At 44.0% G+C, this 11,564-nt stretch overlaps 1 long non-coding RNA gene across 1 annotated transcript; it reads right to left on the bottom strand.

Annotated features, from left to right (window-relative positions):
* Positions 1–1,887: 1,887 nt before the first annotated feature.
* LOC117530348 lies at positions 1,888–11,220 on the bottom strand. The gene is made up of 3 exons (XR_004566337.1): positions 11,209–11,220; positions 4,219–4,223; positions 1,888–1,964 (listed from the first exon to the last, which is right to left on the bottom strand). It is a non-coding gene; the product is annotated as an uncharacterized LOC117530348 (long non-coding RNA).
* Positions 11,221–11,564: the final 344 nt, after the last annotated feature.

Here is an 11,564-nt window from a genome sequence, read left to right as displayed (position 1 = left end):
GCAGGCCCTCCGCTGCGTGACCTCCGCGCACCCGACGGCCTGGAGTGACCATCTGGCCTGGATCGAGTACGCTCATAACAGCCAAGTCTCGTCTGCCACCGGCCTCTCCCCGTTTGAAGTGTGTTTGGGGTACCAGTCCCCATTGTTCCCGCTAGTGGAGGGAGAGGTCGGGGTGCCCTCGGTCCAGGCCCATCTGAGAAGGTGCCGTCGGGTGTGGCGTACCGCCCGCTCTGCCCTGCTCAAAGCCCGGACGAGGGCCAAGAACCATGCAGACCGCCGGCGTGCCCCGGCCCCTGCGTATCAGCCTGGGCAGGAGGTTTGGCTTTCCACAAAGGACATTCCCCTGCAAGTGGAATCCCAAAAGTTGAAGGACAGATACATTGGACCTTTCCCCATACTCAAGATCCTCAGTCCAGCCGCAGTGAAGCTGGCAGCTTCAGCTTCACTGCGGATCCACCCGGTTTTCCATGTGTCACGCATCAAACCTCACCACGTTTCACCCCTCTGTACCCCCGGACCGGCGCCGCCTCCTGCCCGGATCATCGACGGGGAGCATCGGACCGTGGCCGGCTCCTGGATGTCCGTCGGAAGGGCCGGGGGTTCCAGTATTTGGTGGACTGGGAGGGGTATGGACCCGAAGAACGCTCCTGGGTGAAGAGGAGCTTCATCTTGGACCCGGCCCTCCTGGCCGACTTCTACCGGCGTCACCCGGACAAGCCTGGTCGGGCGCCAGGAGGCGCCCGTTGAGGGGGGGGTCCTGTTGTGTGGGCCACTGAAGAGGAGGTACTGCTGGCCCACCACCACAAGATGGCGCCCTGCTTGAAGTGCGGGCTTCAAGCACGAGAGGGCGTCGGAGCGACCAGGAGTGACAGCTGTCACTCATCATCCGTACCAGCTGTCACTCATCCACTACTCATCACCACCACCATAAAGGCCGGACTGCAACTCCACCTCCCCGCCGAGAAATCAACTACCAATCAGGTAATTGTCTCTGCTGACTCAAAACGTTGAGTAATAATCTGAACTTCTTTTGCAGCCGTTTTCCTGTGGTGCTTGCCTTATCTGTGGGATTGGCGTTTGGTGTGATCAGCGACGGCTTCGCTTCACACTCCAATCAGATAAGTGGTTAGACAGGAGCTGCACGAGTGTGTGATTGGAGGTGGAGGTTCTCCCTCCTTACTGCATACAGACTGTGGGATTACTGAGTGTGCGTCCTCACACTCATCTGGACTGTCTCTGTTCTCTGCCAGCAGTACCGGGTCTGACTGCTGAAGACAGCGGCCACCTGGGGCGCAGGGCTTGGCGGCTCCGGTGTTCTTCAGCTCCGTTGGTGGTGGAAGCTGTGTGGATCCGGCTTCTCTCTCGCCAGGCGTCTTCTATCGTCGAGCCTGCCCACACGTCACCTGGTGTATGATTGACAGTCACTATATTGTTATTGTCTGTACATCGTTGTGTGATTCACAACATTAAATTGTTACTTTTTGGCTTATCCATTGTCCGTTCATTAACGCCCCCTGTTGTGGGTCCGTGTCATGACACTTTCACAACATGTTCAGCTATAAAATCATTTAGCCTCTTTGCAAATACCTTCTCCAAATTTTTTGAAAATTGTGGTAACAGTGAGATTGGCCTGTAGTTTGAAAAGGCATGTTTATCACCAGATTTGAACAGTGGAATCACTTTAGCTATTTTTATTTTTGAACACTGGAGTGTACAAGTTATTAAGATTAGTTCATACAAGAACACGACAAAGCGTTTTTACTCTGAGTCAACATTACAGCGTTTTCTTCACAAATTAACGTGTTCATTGGAGTCAACAACTGGAGGAAAAAACCGAGGAAACGAACTATAAACCAACATTTTAACATGTATTTACATCATCCACAGCTTAAAAAACATTTACATGATCACCAGCGGCCAACAGTAGAGACAAAAAGACGCAGACGACCGTCCAAAAGACAAAACTACACCAGATGCATCCAGACTGTGACTCCGCCTCAGATTCTGGAAACAAGAAGAGAGCGAAATGGTGCAATGCCGCCCCTAGTGGTCAGAGTGAGGATTACAGGAAAACGCACATACTCACTAGTTCAATAGGTGGCGGTAATGCACCTATGTTACTTTTTCAACCGCCGTTAAAATCCAACAAAGAAGAACTGTTTCCTGTTGTCGTCTGAGGTTAAAGCTAGTTAGCTGGAGACGCTGGAAACTCTTCTCTGAACAGATCAAACTTCATTATGTGATTCTCGAATATGTTTTTGAAGAGCTCCAGAAGCACAAAGGTCGACAGTAAACTGGAAGAAGAAGAAAGACGAAGTTATCGCGAAAAGGTGGAACAGCTGAGAAGGTTGTTGAAACAGCGGCTAACTGCTGCTAATGCCGAGATATTTGAGTTGGTAGAAACAAAAAACATCGCAGAGCAGCAAGAAGAAACGAATGGATTTAAAGAAGAGAAGAAACTAGTCAACGTGCTGGATGCTGTTTTCAAGCCTGAAGTTTGCTGATCCAGAGCAGGTTTGTCCACTAAACTTTATTTCAGACCAACTCCACCACATCCAAATGAAGGTGAGAGTAACGCTCGAGCATTGTTGCCAACTCCTTAGTAAGAAAAGTAGCTATTGGCTGCCCCTTTTTTTTTTTAAAATGTACATTTTATATATATATTTATGTCCTAAAAGTCGCCAGAAGTCGCTAAATGACGTCGTCATCTTATTTGCATATTGTTTACATCGTATGATAGATGCTGTAGGAAAAAACGTGGGAGATATCATTGAATACATTATCAACGTTTTAGTATTGTTTGGTAAATTCCATATTCATAAATGTACAGCATCGAAAAGGAATTTACATGGACTTCTGGCTGAATTTGAACAATATATAAGCAGTATTGAGCTTATAGACTCGCCCAGATGTCCTAAAACTGTCATGATTTTGAAGAGAATTAATCTTAAAGAATGCCTTCACTTTTTTATTGTACAATTTTTTTTTCTACCTCTTTGTGGCCTCGTCCGTTGTTCGTTTGCTGTTCGTTTTACTGTTAATGTATTTGTTGGGAAAAAACACACGTTGTGACAGACAAAAAAGTGAGTAAAAACACCTTAATAATATTGAACTCCAAATAAACTTGTTTGTTTTGCCATTAAAATTGGCTATTACTTCTCAGAATAACAACTTCTCAAGGCCAGGGATCCTCAAAGTCTGGAGACTAATTAATGAGGTGAGTAGGCTGAGCAAGTTCAAGTCAGGTTTGTCATTCAATGCAGGAACAGCTGCGGAGGCATCGCGCATGCAGCAGCAGAGGTGGGGAGACCTGCTGCTGCTCAGTGAGAATAGAGAGTAGATCTGAGTCACCAATACCAGTCGCTAGTCACTTTTAAGAAAATAAGTCATCAAGAGGGTTTGGGAAGTCGCCAGATTTAGCGAGAAAGTCGCCAAGTTGGCAACACTGCGCATGGGTTGAGTGTGCAGGGTCAGCACAAACCATTCAGAAAATGGGGGTGGTTGAGCATGAAGTGTTGGCACAAAGCTTCCGGAGGAAGGAGGTGTCACCCACAGATTTACTAGATAGGCAAGAGCTGTAGAAAAGGCCTGCCCCGGGTGGATCGCGGTCCCGCCATCTTTAAGGGTTGAAGCACTGCAGCGGTCTTGCACTGTCAGCGGAAAATGCACGCTCTGCACTTGGAATCACTGTCGATTCTCTGGCCAACTTCTACACCGTTATTTAAATTTAAGATGTGAAAACTTGTGCTTAGGTCAATTCAGATATGTAGATTTGATTTATGAAGTCAGATTTATCATAACTGTTGATCCTTTCTCCCTATAAGGCTGCGAATGGAGCGTAAAGTGGAGCTCCTGTCAATAGAAAACTCGTCAACAGTCAACTGTCTGGCTGATTCCTCTTTTTTTCTCTCTCTCTCTCTCTCTGTGCTTTGACAGCGAAAGATTAGAAGGAAATTGTCCTGTGCTGGACTGCAGCCCCCAGCCGGCCGCGCCCACCACCCGCCAAGTAAGGGCGGTGGGGAGCCCCCGCCTGCCCGGCAGCCGCGCTCGCCACTCGAGCACCTGACCGCCGATATCCCCGAACTGACCAGTAACGTCGCTCATGAGCTTCTCGTCATTGCGGACAGCCAGCTGCAGGTGACAGAGAATAATACGAGTCTTCCCACTGTCCAGAGCAGCACCACTGGGCAGCTGGAGGATGCCCCCGCCCCAACAAACGTGAACTGTAAACTGCAATCCAGCACAGGAGGAGGGAGACTTCGCCTTGGCTCTGGCTTTACCTGCCTGTTTTGTCTCTTCTGCACATGATTTCCTTCTAATCCTTTGCTGGCAAAGCACAAAGAGAGAGAAAAAAAGAGGACTGTTGACACAAGTTTTCTAGTGACAGGAGCTCCACTTTACACTCTATTCGCCATCTTATCGGGAGAAGCGATCCACAGTTATGATAAATCTGACTTCAGAAATCAAATCTACGTAGCTGAATTGACCTAAGCACAAGTTTTCACATCTTAAATGTAAATAACGACGGAGAAGTCAGCCAGAGAATCGACAGTGATTACAAGCGCAGAGCGTGCATTTTCTGCTGACAGCTGCATCGCTTCAACCTTTCAAGATGGCGGGGCTGCGATCCACTCAGGGGCAGGCTCGACCCGATGTAGTATATCTGTGGTGTCAGCGCTCAGTGGCGAATATGCTGTGACTGAAGACAGCCGAAGTTGGCAAAAAAAATACCTCCCAAATACCATGTAAATTATGCACAATGCAAAATAAAATACATAAACCAAAATTATGGCAGTAAAATCCCTCATCAATGTCAATGATTGTCAATGATGATAACCTTTTGTTTTGTGTGGGGGTGGGATCTAAGGTTGCTTTGCCGTGAAACTTAGGCTACTGTCGCTTATGTGTGCAAGCTGTTTTTAATAAAATGCCTCTCTCATCACTTTTTTCTGACGTCAAGGATTATAAACTATTTTTTTTTTAATGGGGCGTAATTGTTCCTAAGGCTGCTTTGCAGTGAAACTTTTTAAAATGTGCACTGTGTGTGTGTGTGTGTGTGTGTGTGTGTATATATATATATATATATATATACACACATACAAGGTCTGTGAGAAAAGAATCTGACCTTTTTATTTTATGCAAAAAATACAACCCCTGGCAAAAATTATGGAATCACCGGCCTCGGAGGATGTTCATTTAGTTGTTTAATTTTGTAGAAAAAAAAGTAGATCACAGATATGACACAAAACTAAAGTAATTTCAAACTTTCTGGCTTTAAGAAACACTATAAGAAATCAGGAAAAAAAATTGTGGCAGTCAGTAACGGTTACTTTTTTAGACCAAGCAGAGGGAAAAAAAATATGGAATCACTCAATTCTGAGGAAAAAATTATGGAATCATGAAAAACAAAAGAACGCTCCAACACATCACTAGTATTTTGTTGCACCACCTCTGGCATTATTAAACAGCTTGCAGTCTCTGAGGCATGGATTTAATGAGTGACAAACGGTACTCTTCATCAATCTGGCTCCAACTTTCTCTGATTGCTGTTGCCAGATCAGCTTTGCAGGTTGGAGCCTTGTCATGGACCATTTTCTTCAACTTCCACCAAAGATTTTCAATTGGATTAAGATCCGGACTATTTGCAGGCCATGACATTGACCCTATGTGTCTTTTTGCAAGGAATGTTTTCAGTTTTTGCTCTATGGCAAGATGCATTATCATACTGAAAAATGATTTCATCATCCCCAAACATCCTTTCAATTGATGGGATAAGAAAAGTGTCCAAAATATCAACGTAAACTTGTGCATTTATTGATGATGTAATGACAGCCATCTCCCCAGTGCCTTTACCTGACATGCAGCCCCATATCATCAATGACTGTGGAAATTTACATGTTCTCTTCAGGCAGTCATCTTTATAAATCTCATTGGAACGGCACCAAACAAAAGTTCCAGCATCATCACCTTGCCCAATGCAGATTCGAGATCCATCACTGAATATGACTTTCATCCAGTCATCCACAGTCCACGATTGCTTTTCCTTAGCCCATTGTAACCTTGTTTTTTCTGTTTAGGTGTTAATGATGGCTTTCGTTTAGCTTTTCTGTATGTAAATCCCATTTCCTTTAGGTGGTTTCTTACAGTTCGGTCACAGATGTTGACGTTGACTCCAGTTTCCTCCCATTTGTTCCTCATTTGTTTTGTTGTGCATTTTCGATTTTTGAGACATATTGCTTTAAGCTTTCTGTCTTGACGCTTTGATGTCTTCCTTGGTCTACCAGTATGTTTGCCTTTAACAACCTTCCCATGTTGTTTGTATTTGGTCCAGAGTTTAGACACAGCTGACTGTGAACAACCAACATCTTTTGCAACATTGCGTGATGATTTACCCTTTTTAAGAGTTTGGTAATCCTCTCCTTTGTTTCAATTGACATCTCTCGTGTTAGAGCCATGATTCATGTCAGTCCACTTGGTGCAACAGCTCTCCAAGGTGTGATCACTCCTTTTTAGATGCAGACTAACAAGCAGATCTGATTTGATGCAGGTGTTAGTTTTGGGGATGAAAATTTACAGGGTGATCCCATAATTTATTCCTCAGAAGTGAGTGAGTCCATATTTTTTTCCCTCTGCTTGGTCTAAAAAAGTAACCGTTACTGACTGCCACAATTTTTTTTCTTGATTTCTTATAGTGTTTCTTGAGCCATTTTCCGTCAGATTTCACTTTTTACAAGAGATTTTGTCATGGAAAGCCGCGCGGAGGCTTTGCGCGTCATGATGGAGCCGCTGATGGAGCGAGATAAAGAACATTTCCGTTTTGGAGTGTCAGAGGACAAGTTAGGACATTTTCAGCTCTCCACAATTTTTCTTATGCTCACTCGACTGGTAAGCCACTGAAAGCTGAGATAGGCATGTCCCAACTTGTCCTTTAACACTCCAAATCGGAGGTGATCTTTGTCTCGCTCCATCAGCAGCTCCGTCGTGACGCGCAAAGCCTCCGTGCGGCTTTCCATGACAAAATCTCTTGTTAAAAGTGAAATCTGCCGGAAAATGGCTGATGTCCAGCTCTTGTGATAACCAGAGAAATTGCACATGACGGTCCCGGATCGACACAGCCATCCGTTTAGAAATGAAATGGTGGTTTCTGCCTGTCGATCGTGGCTCGGAGCGCGGCGCGCCGTGCGCCATTGTGGGCCATCCTTAAAGCGGTAGTAACACTCCGTAATCTCTGTGAAGCCCATAAAATTGTCACCGAAAGCCATGTGAATTTTCCAAATGGTTTCCAGCTGCCTGTCTCTAACAGTTTCTGAAAAAATTCTGATGGAACAAAGCCCAAATCATTCCGCCATTTCCTCTCAATCAAAAAACGACGAGAGGGCTGGACCAGTGCTCACTCAAAGCCTGCCCACAGGCGAATGACGCAACCGACAGGCGTGAAAAAACTCAAGCATGCGCACGAAGGTTCAAGCTTGGCTGACGTAAAAACATATGAATCAAATCCATATATTTTTTGCATAAAATAAAAAGGTCGGATACTTTTCTCACAGACCTCGTATGTATGTTTGTGTGTGTGTGTGTGTGTGTGTATGTATGTATGTATGTATGTATGTGTGTATATATATATATATATATATATATATATATATATATATATATATATATAATACTGCACACACATACACTGCACATTTTAAAAAGTTTAGGAACAATATAAATAGATTATCATCCTTGACGTCAGAAAATGTGATGAGGGATTTTTTTTTCTTCTTAGAAACAGAGAACAAAAATACAGTAAAATTTTGACGTTGGGAAATTCTCCTTGTAATGTGAATTAACATAAGTTTATGGCACTCAGTTCATGTCATTCTGGAGGATTCACAGTCCTCTTTCTTCTTTCCTGAAGTTTGTGGCCATCAGCAAGACAAGTTTTTTTTTTTTTTTTTATTGAACACAACAGTAAAATATTGAAAAACATACATCTTGTAGGGACTACACATTTTCATACAAAAGTGTTGTCAAAATACAGAGAAATATAAAGTAAGAATTACAAAACAAAAAGAAGAAAATGCAAGGACTATCTAGAAAGTAAAATCTTTGGTATATTTCAGATATGCAAGAAACAAGATATTTTCCCACAGATCTTTCTAGCTATTTTGTTGGAGCAGCAAGACAAGCTGCACATACAAGCGACAAGTAGCTTATCTTGTCGGGACACGGTGTGAGTGGTGAGCCACTGACACGGCGGTGTTCGGCCACAGCATACTTGCCACCGAGCGCTGACACCCCCTTCCTCCGAATGGTTTGTGCTGACACTGCACACTCAACCCGTCTCACCCTCAAATGATAGCTGTTAGTTTGTGTTGGAGTTCTTATTATAGACTGAACACCAAATATCAGCAAAAATAAATAAGACAAACTGTGCTTTATGATGATAAATGAAGGACAGTTCAGCTTGGTGATGGACTGATGAAGCCGATCAGTCGATACTATCAATTACAGTTGTGGCATGTCGGTGCACGATGCACCTTAATGGTGGGCAGAGCCGATTTGGCCTTGAAAGCTCGGGCGTGTACAGTGTGCATGCATACACACACCACCTGGAGTGGAATTTGTGGCGATGTGCTGTGCGCTTCGTCGTGACTTTGTTTGGGGCAAGTTTTACACCAAGGCTGCGTGTTTCAGTCGTCTCTTCCAGGTCAGTCTTGTGCTCTTCTCTGGTCTTGCTTGACGTCACGTTATTTAATCAGGCTTGTCTCGGGTTCAGGGTAGCAGTCTGGCATCTGTGTGCGGTTCTTACCTGTTTGGTTGGAGTGCGTGCTGACGGGGACATGCCGTGGGCTCATGGCTCTCTTCTGTGGTATGTCCATTCATTGTCTTGCTTGTACAAGCCGTATTATGCTGATGTTAAAATTTGCTCTAGAGCCTGGTTTATTGTGGGATTTTGCTTCAAATTCCTCTGTGGTGTCCCCCTCCTTCTGCCGTCTGCAGGTGCACACGCCTTCACCGGCAGGTAAGACGCCAGCCACACAGGCAGGGTTAATGTAATTGATAAGTGGTTGTTATTCATGCTCATGTTTCTTATTTAGGCACAAAGAACCACGGTGGAGCTGCCACTTCGTTAAAGGGGCCATTCGTCTGTCTACATGAGGTTGTTCGGCGTCCAATAGAGGGTTTTCAATCATGTGACTGATTTGCTGCGGGACAGTTACCGTCTCCATCGTGGATTACTACGCGGCTGGCGCATGAAAGAAAATGGAGAGAGTGAGAACTTATTACAAGGCTTTAAACTCTCGAGATAAAGCAGTTTATCGTGATCAATGTGCAGATCAGCAACTCGGTGGATTTCTGGTAACGGCAGATCTCTCTCAGCGCCGTGCCTGTAGCAGTGAGGCTTCTTCACACCGCCGGTAGCCGGAGCGCTCTTCCAGGCAGCTTTGGTAGCCAGCTACTTCCTCTGAGCTTTTCCTCCGGTGGATTTACGGGCGGTCTGGTTGGTTCTGTCCATATTAAAGCTTCCTTGAGATCTGATCTGCCAGGTCTCTGTGTTGTTTAGAAAGCTCGTAACACTCCACTACTTGATGCACAATACTGCTTGCAGCCTGTAAAATGAGCAACCTGCCTCATTTTTATCACCTCTGTTTGAACAAACGATGACAGCACAAAAGTGGACCATTGTTGAAGCTTCTGCAGTTGTTCGCCAAATGCATGTAGCGTATCACAGCGGCCACCGCGTCATAATCCAAAATGTCCGTGGGGCGCAAAATCACATGACCGATACACCACATGAAAACACTCTATACTGTGTGTGCATCACTCTCCAGAACCGTTGAGCTCTCAACTGGTGCAGTTCTTGCACATTCAGAGGCTGATTTGCAACATTGCTTTTGTTATTTATTTCTTTTCTTCTTTTTCTGTTCGTGCTCAGGTTGAGTCATTTTGCCCATTGCACATAAACCCAGGTTAAAGGTGAACTGTTTAACCGGATTGGGCAAAATGCAATAATGAGACTGGTGGAAAAGTGCAGTATAAGAACTGCTTACAAGTGCAATATAATAATTGTATGGGAAGGGTGCAATGAGAAGTCGACGTTGGAATGTGTGATTGATAAACGGTATTTTGTCATGTTGAGAACATGTTTTAAGTAATTGTATTCCTTTTTTAAATTTGGTAAATAAAACTACTATTTTTGATAACCCACCTCTCTTCATTTCATGAACCTAGCGTAGCCTTTTGGGATAATTTGGATTTGAATGGTCCCGGGGCCATCTCCCTGGGTGGCGTTGTTGGTCTTTCTCTCTAAAATTATATTTCCCTTGTAATCAAGAATTAAAGTCACTCTGCTTTGCCACAGTTTTTCCTCATACACACAAAATGGTGTGATGGTACTAGGTTTGTCCAGTTTAAGTGGTTGGTAGTTTGTCTGAGTAGAGGTTAAGTCTTTATTACTTTGCACCTCCTGATAATGTATTTCCCATTTGGGTCAGCTATTCTCGATTTTTTTTTTTTTTAAGCTGTTTTCTAAGAGCTATGTCCTGTTCTTTTCCAGTTTAGTTTGATCTGGAAGGATGAAAATATGTTTGGAATTATACACATGGTGTTTGAGCTCTACGGACCTTTGTTGCATTTTTCAAAATGGTCCTCCTAACATCTTCTGATTTTAAGACCACTCTAAGGGGTCTAGGGTGAGACTTTTGGATCTGAGTTCATACTTGTTCAGTATTGTCTGCTTGACCTGTTTGGGGTTCAGTAGTATTTGATTCCTGGCCTATGTCGCCTAAATCACCCACAGGTGGTCTGACTGTGTTTTCTTGCTTTGCCCCAAGTCTCTTGACTTCCTTTATTGCGTTTACTGAGTCGGAGCAACCAATATCTCTGAGGATGGTCTTCACCACTTCAGTGTCATTTTTACCTTCAACCTCTTAGATGCTTCTAATAATGATGATCTTTGCTCTTTTAGCCTCCTCTTCTGCCTTAGATCTCACCATGTGTATGTCAGTGTTTACTTTAGAAATATCTCTTGCTACACCTTTTACACTCTGTTCCAGTGTTAAAATCTTAGCAGCTAGGTTGTCAACAACCATCTTACCTGCCTTCATGGGAGAGCATCGTCAACTATATTTATTCTTTCTTCCATCCTGCCTCAGTACTTTTTGCACTTCTCTTCTATGTCTGCATCAGTGTGTACAACAATAATGGCTAACAGCTTACAGTCTTCACAGAAATAGAGGAAATCATCTCTAGTTGCAAGGAAAATGTAAATTCCCTCAGGGACATTTGCACAGTCTCTACAGATCCAATTTTCACATCTTTCACAACACAACATTTGGTCCCTACTACCATTACTGAAAATTTGTTTATATGGTCCAACACAAATGACAGTCATTTTGCTCAGCCAGGGAAAAAAGATTTGAAGCACCTCGACTTCTAGCATTTATATCACCTCTAGTTTTGCTACCTCTCCCTGTCATGAGTTCCAGATTTAGTGACTAGGTAGATTTAAAAAGCAATTGGCAAGTCTCTATGAATCTGCAAGTCAACACTTCTTGGGTCAGAAAATAGTTGTA

Source organism: Thalassophryne amazonica, chromosome 18 (genome assembly GCF_902500255.1).
Source record: "Thalassophryne amazonica chromosome 18, fThaAma1.1, whole genome shotgun sequence".
Lineage (NCBI taxonomy): Eukaryota > Metazoa > Chordata > Actinopteri > Batrachoidiformes > Batrachoididae > Thalassophryne > Thalassophryne amazonica.
Note: the sequence above shows the minus strand (reverse complement) of the source record. Positions and strands in the feature narration are given on the sequence as shown.